Source organism: Lactuca serriola, chromosome 1, assembly GCF_051521515.1.
Source record: "Lactuca serriola cultivar US96UC23 chromosome 1, Lser_US96UC23_V15, whole genome shotgun sequence".
NCBI lineage: Eukaryota > Viridiplantae > Streptophyta > Magnoliopsida > Asterales > Asteraceae > Lactuca > Lactuca serriola.
Genome location: NC_136408.1, coordinates 182,954,166 through 182,965,247, shown reverse-complemented (window position 1 = coordinate 182,965,247; position 11,082 = coordinate 182,954,166).

The window sequence follows — 11,082 nt, the reverse complement described above, 5'->3', positions numbered from 1 at the left end:
AGTCTTCTACCAAGACTCGACTGTTTTGTATGTTTATCTTAGAAATCCAATATATGTTCATAAGTGTGTGTGTAGTTTAAAAACTCCAAAACTATAACAAAATGATGTTTTTCATGCCTAAATAATAGATTTGTGTAAATATAAAATCACTAAGGCATTTGATAACCCCGTAAACCAATGTGTTTCTAATACTCCATGTGAGTTTTATAACCATACTAATGACCCAGACTGCATGTAACAACGTTCTTCAGGCGTTGAAATGTTATGACGTTTGTCACCCCAGGCTTGCCGGCCTAGCTGTAGCTAACAGCTCAGGTGCGGGATTGTCAATCCCGTATAGATCTATACACAAATATCACGCTCCCCCTACAAGGGATTATGGTATATAATACAGGACTTAATAATGCATACTCGAAAGTACGTGAACCGTCTCACAAAACTTAGTATAAAACAGATTTACGTATAAAAATGTCCAATTGTTCTTGTATGTGAAAGTATCTCTTTGATATAGTTTTTCTAGTATGTAAATGTTCATGGTTTTCTTCGTAAACTATACCTATTATAGTTATTCAAAGTGTGTGTTTCGTTCGTATTGTAAATCCTTGTGTAATGCTCACTTGTTATGTAAAGTATAACATCTAAAGTGACATAAATGATCACATATACTTAAAGTATAAATAAAGTGTTTGGTTCGTATATACATATATAAACATGTTTTATTTCCAAAAGACAAGATGTTATCGAGAATATATATTGCATACGAAAGTTCCTATGTAGTAGTTATGAATCACATATGATTCACTTGATAAAAAGAGTATATGGTGAAACTTTATGTTACACACGATAATAACCGTGTGTTTACTTGTATTCCCCCCCCCCCCCCTTTAAAAGTGTATACAACAATTTAAAAGTAGTTTGTTTGATAAGACAGTGTAAAGTAAAGAAATCCCTTGTTTGAAAACACAGTTATAAATCACATATGATTGATTATATAACAAAGAGTATAACAACAGATTTATGTTTTTCACACGATGATAATCGTGTGTTTACTTGTATTCCCCCCCCCCCCTTTAAAGTGTATAAAATGCATTTATAAAACATTTGAAAGTGTTGTTTGTAGGGGGTATGAACTCACTTGATTGAAGTGGTTGATTTGAAGTAGTCGAGAGAAGAATCGAGCAGAACTTCGACAGGAAGAGTTGAAAACGCGGGAAAATCTCGGGATTCTCGGGAATCTCGGGAATCTCGGGAACACAAAACCTTCCTTCGGGACTTGAAGGTGAAAAACCGGGGCTTTGGGAGGGTCTCGGGGGCTTAAACGCAGAGTTTTGGCGCGAGAAAGAAAGGAACTGAGCAATGGAACTCGGAGCCCTTGAAACCTATTTATAGGGGTATTTCTGGTGTGCCACGTCGTGGGGAGAAAAACTTATCTTCTTCCATTGATTGGACGCCCTCAGTCACTTGCCGGGTCGCGGCAAAGTTGTGCCACGTCGTGGCAAGCCTGACAGCCTCGAATTTCGGGCCTCGAACTTGTAAAATCCATAACTTTCGCGTACGAGCTCCGTTTTCGACATTCTTTATATGCACGCGTAGCTAAAAATATGATCTAAAACTCTCGTTTAGACTTCATTGGCAAATTTTGACTTTATTTTTAATTATTTATTTTTAACGGGCCGGGACACGAAAAGTCCGTTAAAATTCATGACTTCTTCATCCGATGTCCGTTTTCGTCAGACTTTTCGCCGTTGCGCTAATATTTTTGAGACCTTCGATTCTCATTTAGCTTGTTTCGGTCAAAAGTCTCTCGAGCTCTATTTCGAGTTTTTAGTTGTCTACTGCTATATCCGGATCTTCGAAAAATCATAACTTCCTCATACGAAGTCAGATTTGGACGTTCTTTTTATGTACGCTCACGGTTTAATGTTATCTACAACTTTCATTTAGATACTTAAGGCTAAAAACTATTGTATTCAAACTTTGCGTTTTTCGTTTAATCGGTGTTGCCGGTTTTGTCCGGAATTTTAGAATGGTTATAAGTTCCTTGTTATAACTCGGATTTTTGTGTTCTTTATATGTATGAAAACCTTGATACGATTCCTACCACTTTATTTAACCCAAATAAGATTTTAGGAAAGTTATATTTTGACCTAAATTTGACTGGTGTTACATTACATTGTCTCGAAATATCGGGTTGTCACATCATCCCCCTGTTAGAGGGAATTTCGTCCCGAAATTAGAGTTTAAGCAACACTTAATAATTATGTTACGGATAGAAGTTTTATTTTCTTCTCGTGTTCTTAAGTGAACTCAGGTTCTCGCTTGGCATTCCAGCGAACCTTTCACTATCAGGATACGACTTTGCTTCTTTCGTTTGACTTTGCTGGTATGATAACCTTTCTTGGTCGAATGTATGTTGAATGTTTTGTGGTTTGTGAGAGTATGCCCTACAAGTATTGTCTCCAGATCTTCAGAGCAATTACCGTTGCTCATGACTCAAGATCACGTGTTGAATAGTTAACTTCTTGTGTCTTAAGCTGTCTTGAGGTATCGGCAGTGACCTTTCCTCTTGCTTAAGAATACAACCAAGCCGTTGGTTGGATGCATTGCATTACACCACGAAATATTCTATCCCTTTTGGGAGGGATAATATTGGTGCGACGCATCAGGCTTACTTTAGCGTTTGGAACGCTCTTTCTTGTTTACAGACAAGTCCGGTGCTCCTCCAAGTGAGAAACTTGGCCTAAAGAATCCCCTTATGAGGAGTTTATTAAGCTCGCTAGGAAGTTCTTGCATCTCAGTTGGAGCTAGATGATAAGGTGATTTGGCTACTGGGGTAACCCCTGGAACTAAGTCGATTCTGAATTCAACTTGACGTTGTGGTGGTAATCCTGGTAGTTCTTCTGGAAAGGTGTTGGGAAAGTCGCGTACTTTTGGGATGTTCTGAATGTCCTTCGCTTCTTGGCTCGTATCGACGATGTGTGAAAGGAATGTGTGATATTCCCTTCGTAAGCGCTTTTGAGATTAAATACACGAAATGATGCGAAGGTTCGTACTTGATTTGTCTCCATAAATAACAAGAGGTTCTTTGATAGGGAGGTTAATATTAACTGCTTTATCAAAGCACCTGATGTCGGCTCGATGTAGACTTAACCAACTCCTACTGATTATGATGTCAAAACCTTGGGGTGGATTAGATGTCGTGAAGATCTAAAAGAAAGTATGACTACTCATGAATTAGGGAAAAGGATAGATATTTCTAAGTTTATTCCCACGGAAGCACGATCACTCTCAGTCTTGGGCAATCTCCATCCAGAAGTTCATAGTAGATCTCATACCTGGTTCATCAATCACAGTCTCGGGTATACGAGTCGTATATAATTAAGATTGAAACTGTGGGTCTTTGGATTGAACTTGACATACTGCACGAGTGGTACTTCGGGGAGGTTTGCTGAGGTTTCTTTGGAAAGGGTAAGAAACATGAGGTACTCTACGCATGAGTACTTCGGAGTTCTGAAGTGATTGATAGTTTCGTTAGAAAGATGATTTCGGAGAAAGAGATTTACGCACGAAACTGGTATTGTGAGGATCAAATAGACTCTGCTCGTATGATGAAATCGGAATCACTTGGAAATAAAGGCACTAGATTTGATCATAAAGGCGTTACAGACAAAACACAACAGTGCAACTTTTTAACAGAGTTACTGTACTTTAGAGTAACTACAGGAATACTGCTGCGAACAAAGTATACTATAAAAGGCAAGTATACGCAGCACGAGGGTCCTTTAACTGACGGGATCTCGCAAGAGATAAGACTCGAGTTGCACTAGCTCTAAAGATGTTTTAAAAAAACATACATAATACTGACGATTGGAAGTGAACTTATACTATAGTAGGGTCCTTCGTTGCCTCTTTCCATTATGAGGTCAAACTCCTCCGGATTCACCATCATTCTCCTCTGTTGGACAGTCCCTCTTGAAGTGTCCCATTACGCCACATAGATGGCATATTCGAGAGATTTCGACATTGGTGGTTGAAGTAATGTGTTGGATCCGATTCCTGCAGCAATTCGTAGTATGTCCGTTCTTGTTGCATTGAAAGCAGTGTAACAGACGACAACTACCCAGATGATGGAAGTTGCACTTATTGCATTTCGGTAGGTTTCCGACATACTGCCTAGCTGGTGTAGGGAAAATTGGGATACCAGAAGGGATGGTAGTAGGAGGTACATATGTTGTGGCTGCGAAGGTTGCCGCAGGTTGTTGTCTTTTGCTCGCCCCTTGGGGTGATTTTCCTTTAGCCTTAGCCCAGAACTTTCGTTTGTTATTCTTGCGCTTGAGATTTGGGGTGTCGTGGTAGCTTGTTGCTCGTTGAGGTAACTGATTGTTACTTGGATTGGAATTATTGTTAACAATCCCGCTAACATTAACGTTGTTAGTGTTAAGGTGGGTCAGAACAGTTGACATGGCAGCTGAGACTGCAGCTTGAAAGGTAGCTGCATCAATCTGAAGAGTTGGTGTTTGGTTGATAGGTTGATCGTTGTTCTTCGGCGACATGATTCTGTTACACGGAAAGAAAATGAATTTTTGAGTGAGTATGGTTGAACCTAGATGTAGTTCGATCGTTCATGTAAAGAATAGAAGTATGTTCTCGAAGGTTTGACCTACATCCCTATGATGCAGTCCCAGTACGGAATAGGATTATGTTCACGAAGGTGTGACCTACATCCCTATGATGCAGTCCTAGTATGGAGTAGAAGTAAATTAATAGAATGGTCTCAAAATGTTTATCGTCCAAACCAGGGTATTATTGGTTGGTGGATAACATGATCCAACCTTTGAAAGAGAATTGGGAATGATCCCTGAGCTAATTTACCCTAGTCCAATAACTTGACTAGAGTGGGTTTCAGATAGATCCCAATGAAAGTATGATGAAAGTATTTGAACAAAGAGTGACTCAGAAGTTAGCCGACTTTCAATATTGATATTCATGACGTAATAAGTTTGGGAAAATTGATCTTGTTGTAGGTCTTACATCATATTCGGAGTAGAAAAGTCTTCGACAGCATAAAGACTTAAATAAAAGTACTTACAGTACAAGGTAATTACATAGGAAGTACTACACAGAATGTTGATAGGAACACGGTTCTTTAAAATGGAGAAGTAAGTAAGGTATCTCCTACTGGCGACGGTCACCCCTATGGTGAACCCTTAGTTCGGTTTAGTTGACGTTCCATATCAAGTAGAGTCTCATGGTATCTCTCGTACACCCTCTGGCGTACTTGGAGCTCTTATGACTTCGGTTCGGGTTTCATCTAGTGCTTGCAGCAGGGTCTCATGGTTTCTCTCAGATCTCTCACTTGTGATCAAGGCGATCGGTGCGAGTGGTATGCATTCTTGCATTGGTATTAACCTCTTCGATACGTTGGAGAGCCGTCCTGCCCTGAATTTCGTTTCGGGCAACTCTACGGATCAGGATCGGTAGAAGTCTGTCTGCTGAGCTCCCTTCGTTTACGTTGTAGAAGCTTCGGTCTCCATTAAACAACATAGGTTAATCTTGCTCTTCGCTCCATGTTTCAACGCATTCTACCCAAGGAGGCGTCGTGCCATGAAAAGCCGGACGAGGGTTAGGATTTGGAAATGGAGCTACCGGGGGTAGGTTCTCAACCTCGGGTTCGGAGTTATCATCATCCACGAGGTCTTCAGCGTGGTGATCATTCAAAGGGATTGGATGATCATTCTCTGGTCCTTCTCCAACCGATCCAGCAATGACTTTGTTCGGAAAGTACGGGTTGTCGCGGGGATGGAGTCTAGCCATGTTATCTATGCGATAATTGGGGTAAGGAAATAATTATTAGACGAACTATCTAGATAATTGTCACACCCCAAAACCAAGAATGGCGGAAACGTTATGGGGCGGAGGACGTCATGTATAATATCAACAACAATGTAAAGTAGTAAACAAGCAACAACATCATCCATTGCATTAATAAAATAATTATTATACAATTGTATTCTGTCAAATTTTGATAAACACTAAAGCATAAATCAAAATGAAAGATAAGTCTTGAATAAGCTCCATCTTCCTTTCTCCTTGCATCGGTACCTGTCTATGATGACCTGAGGATACAAGTAATTTTGAAAGCGAGTATCAGCTATAAAGCTGGTGAGATCATAAGTATTAATGTGTCTTAATTTGTAAAAACTTATAATTTTTAAGACTTGACATTGCTTTGAAAGAAAGCTCGTATAAGTATGAAAATGTTTGTAGCTCAACTGTAAATGTTTGAAAAGCCCTAGAAATCCCTATGATTCCTATTAGTAACAAAAGGAGTCTTCTACCAAGACTTAACTGTTCTGTGTGTGTCTCTTGTAAGAGTATGTATTTTTCCAAAGTATAACTATCATTATCCAAAAATATAGTTTGTACATTTACGTTTAAGTGAGGTTATCACTAAAAATATGTACTGGAAAAATTAACGTAGTACTAAACGTAGCTCTAAAAGGACTACTACCGTACTAACTACCTCAGGCCGGATTTTGGGGAAAGGCACTATGTGATAAATTGCGCCATACTATCGACTGTAACAACGACATACGAATGGTCGTAATAACGGAATGACGTTTGGCACCCGCAGATCTGCAGATCCCACTGTAGCTGGCAGTAAGGTGTAGGATGGTCAATCCAGTATAGATCTATACACAAACTCATACTATGGACTGGTTACATCGACATAGGAATGGTCAAAATTAATGTATGACGTTTAGCACCCGCAAACCTGCAGGTCCCGCTGTAGCTAGCAGCAAGGCGTAGGATAGTCAATCCATTATAGAATCTATACGCAAACTCAACGCTCCCCCTTCAAGAGACTCTGACCGCAACTCAAGTCATGAGGTTTTAAGTCATGCTCCGATTTAAATCACAGTAATTAACGTGTTCTCGTATATGTAATGTAATGTGCTGTTCTAGCTGTAATGTAATGGACTGTTCTAGCAAGTATAGTAATGTAAGCGTTCTAGCAAGTATAGTAATGTAAGTGTTCTAGCAAGTATAGTAATGTAAGTGTTCTAGTATAAATGTATATGTTCTCGTCCTAGTATAGATGTATAAGTAATGTACAGTAATGTTCTAGAAAGTATTGACTCATGAATGAACTGGCTCATTGTATGATATCGCGTTCTAGTAATGGTTCTAGTATCTTCCTGAACTACCCATATGGTAGCTTACTAGTAATCTAAGTGGTACGTATGGACGTGGATGTATACCCTTGCTACCCAAGGGCATAAGATGAATTGGAAGGACCTTTTATGACTATATATGTACACATGATATATAACAAATCTTTAAACGACTTTCGGACGAATACCCAATGTCCCACCAGACCACATCTCAAGGCGCGAAAAGGAAATAGGGTGGATAGTCTTCCTAAGTCTTTTAAACATTTCTTATATAACTATACATATAGAGGCATGCAATTTATAATATAAAAGCATAAATAAGTTTGGTAAAACATTTGAAACAGAAATATTAGTTTAAGGTAAGATCGACTTGATGTCAATCTATAAAACAATTTGAAGACATAAGTTTGATAAAACAATATAAGTACAAGGAACATTTGTTTGAAATATGATAAACAGAGTAAGAAGTACAGTGTAATAAGTAGTTTGAATCATATAAAATGTTTATAAAAATCATTTGAAGGAAACTATTTGGTAAAACGGCTAATGAGTAGCCAAATCTTTTGAATGTTGTATATTAATCACATGTGATTGATGTAATAAGTAATATAATCCTACTTACTAATCACATGTGATTGACATAAAAAGTAGCATGATTCTACTTGTATCCCCCCCCCCCCATAAAACATTCAAAATAGTTTAAAACATTAGTTAAGGGGTATGAACTCACCTGCAGTATGTGACTGGGATTGAACGGACTGTTATCGTACGGAAGGATCGGACAAGTGCTTGGTGTCAAGTGATGACTTAGACACACACAATGATCCTAATTACATATGAAGACATATGTATATAAATAATTAGAGATTTAATCACTAACTATACAAGTATAACATTTAAGCGCGAGGACAACACTTTTGGTCAAGTGCTAGGAGGCTAATGGGTTGCAACAAAGAAGTGCAATGCCCCTAATGGAAGTTTAAGGTCAAAAGACCATATTCATTGGAGTTTACGGCCCAGGGAAGTAAGCTCCTGGCCGTAAACTCTCAACCAAGTCATGAAATGGAGCTTAGAAATACTACAACCTTAGAGGGGAATTGTTTCTAGGCTTAACAAGAGTTTAAGGTACCATATTGACTCCTAAGGGGAGTTTACGGCCCAAAGACCCTTTTCCATTGGATTTTACGGCCGTAAACTCCCTTGGGAGGGTTCTTATTGTTCTTTCAAGTCTCCAACCATTCTAGGAACAAGTCTAGGCTTCAACACTTGGCTTAAGGAAGGTTTAAGGCACTAAATGGAACCATTTGATGGAGTTCACGGCCATAGAACTCTTTGGGCCGTAAACTCCCTCACACATGAGGTTCAAAGTGTGACAACCCCAAATCTATTCCCGTTACAAATCCCGTTTTCACTAACGGAACGTGTCACTATACGTTATTTCATGTAACATTTGGAATCGTCAATATCCGAATATCTAAATTTATGCATGGCTTGATATTATCATAAGAAATATAACCCGTATGTGTTAACCCCGTTTAACCTAATAGAGTTGTATTACATTTTCAACCACTTCACCCGGGTAAAAAGTTTTAACCCAGTTAACTTTAAACATCGGGTAGCCGTGTATCGGGTGCGATACCCGAGACATATGAAATGAGTGTGCACAACATTTGAATACTCTTTTAGCACACACCCACTCTATCTCTCTACTTTCTCTCTCTAGACCCGAAATCGACCCCAATTCCGCTAATTTCCGACTTCCAAACGTAAGTACTCATCCCCTATCTTAATCTAGACATACTTTACTGAATTTAGAAGCCAAAATCATAGAAATCAAGGACCAAAAAGGAGTTTACGGCCTAAGAAGCTCCTTAGGCCGTAAACCCCTAAAATCATGCCAAAGACCATGTTTTTCCTTCCTTTAAGCTAGTATACTAATTAAGGCATATATCTAGAAGGGTTTGGACACTAAAACACAAGAAATTTATGCCTAAAAAGGAGTTTACGGCCCAAGCTTGTGCTTAGGCCGTAAACACCTCAAACACCCCATAAATCTATGTTTAAAGCCCCAAAAACTCTTCTAGGGTGTTTGGTAATTTGGACTTGACAACAAGGAAGGCGTAAAAGCATCAAACAACATCATTTGAACACAAAAAGAGGAGTTTACGGCCAAGGCTAAGCTTGGGCCGTAAACACCGAAGTTTTTGTGTCAAACAAGTCCCAAAACCACTCAAATGCATGTAAGGAATTTAGCTAAGGCCTTTGGAGGTGTGTTGTACCATTAAACTTCACATTTGGATGCAAAATGAAGAGTTTACGGCCAAGGATGTTCTTGGGCCGTAAACTCCCCAAAAGTTGATGCCAAATTGTCCCAAAACTCATTTTTAGGCCTTATAGGATTTATCTAAGGTGAATGAGAGCATGTTGTACCATTGAAACAACCATTTGGATGGATTAAATGGAGTTTACGGCCTAAGAACAAGTCTTGGCCGTAAACTCCCCAAAAATGTCACAAATTATGATGTTAAATCCTTCCCTCTTAGTCCAAAACACATACCATTAAATTAAGGAAGTGAGATAAGGCCCTAAACACACCTTTTGGAGTGTCACAAGAGTTTACGGCCAAGCCTAGGGGGCTTATGGCCGTAAACTCCCAAAGGATGGCCTTTTAGGCCATAAACTCTAAAAGAGTGAGCTCATGGACCCTCCCGTAAATCCTTCATGGCCTTCTACCACTCCCGGGAACCCTTTCTAGGCCTTAAAACCCCGAAAACGATGCTAGAATGTCCAAATACTATAATGAAAAGCATAAGATGATTAACATCTTGTAAAATACATATTTCATATGACATTAGGGTCCTAAAAGGTGCTCAAGTGGTTATTTGGTACCAAACGCTCAATCGACACTTCTACCCGATTTACCCGATTCACCCGATTTCCGCGATTTCAGGTGAGTTCATACCCCTTTAATGAACCTTTCAAATGTTTTAAATGTTTTAGGGGGGAGATACAAGTTACTTATAAATGTTTATGTAAAGTTCTACAGAACGATTTCCGCGTTACAAGGATTAATCACATGTGATTCAATACCTTTAGTTCAAATCACATGTGATTTGACCCTATGCCTTATAAACGGGTTTTACCCTTTTCAAACTATTTTTAAACAGTGAGTCCGATTTTAAATGTTCTTTTGGAAAAATACTTTTATTCAATCAATTTACTTATAAAATGTAACCACTCTGATATATTTATATAAGTAAGACTTGGAGGACTTAGGACCGATATCTCGCCTTATTTCCTGTTCTTGTTTGATTGTGGGCTTAGGGTAGTAGTTATCCGTCCGACTGTCGTTGATTTCTTAGTTATATAATCTGTATATCAGTGTGGGATACGAATGTTACTGCTTTCACTTAATACTAAAGTCACTAACATGCCAAGAACCATCCCCACTAAGATAACTATAATAGGTATAGTTACGGTTGCTACAGCTACTACTCGCTAAAGTCATTTCTATCTACACTATAATACTCACTATTACTAGACGATACACTAGTAAGAGAATACACTATGATCAAAACTAAAAGATTACTACACTATAACAATAGAGAAAACACTAAACAAACAATAATTCACTAACCCACTACGAGATACTCTATTCGCTATCCACTACGCCCGAAGTTTTCCAACAGGGAGACGACTCTACATGTATAGATCTATACGGGGCAGACGCTATTACATCCCGACTGTTAAACTCAATCCACGCCGTGCAGGCCCAGGGATGCCACTACTTCACTATACTGTGCATGACTGGGAAGGTCATGGGATCCTCTATTTTCCTCACTATTAGTAATATACAAGGAATACGCTACAACTACTCTAAAATACTACACTAAATGCTAACTGCATC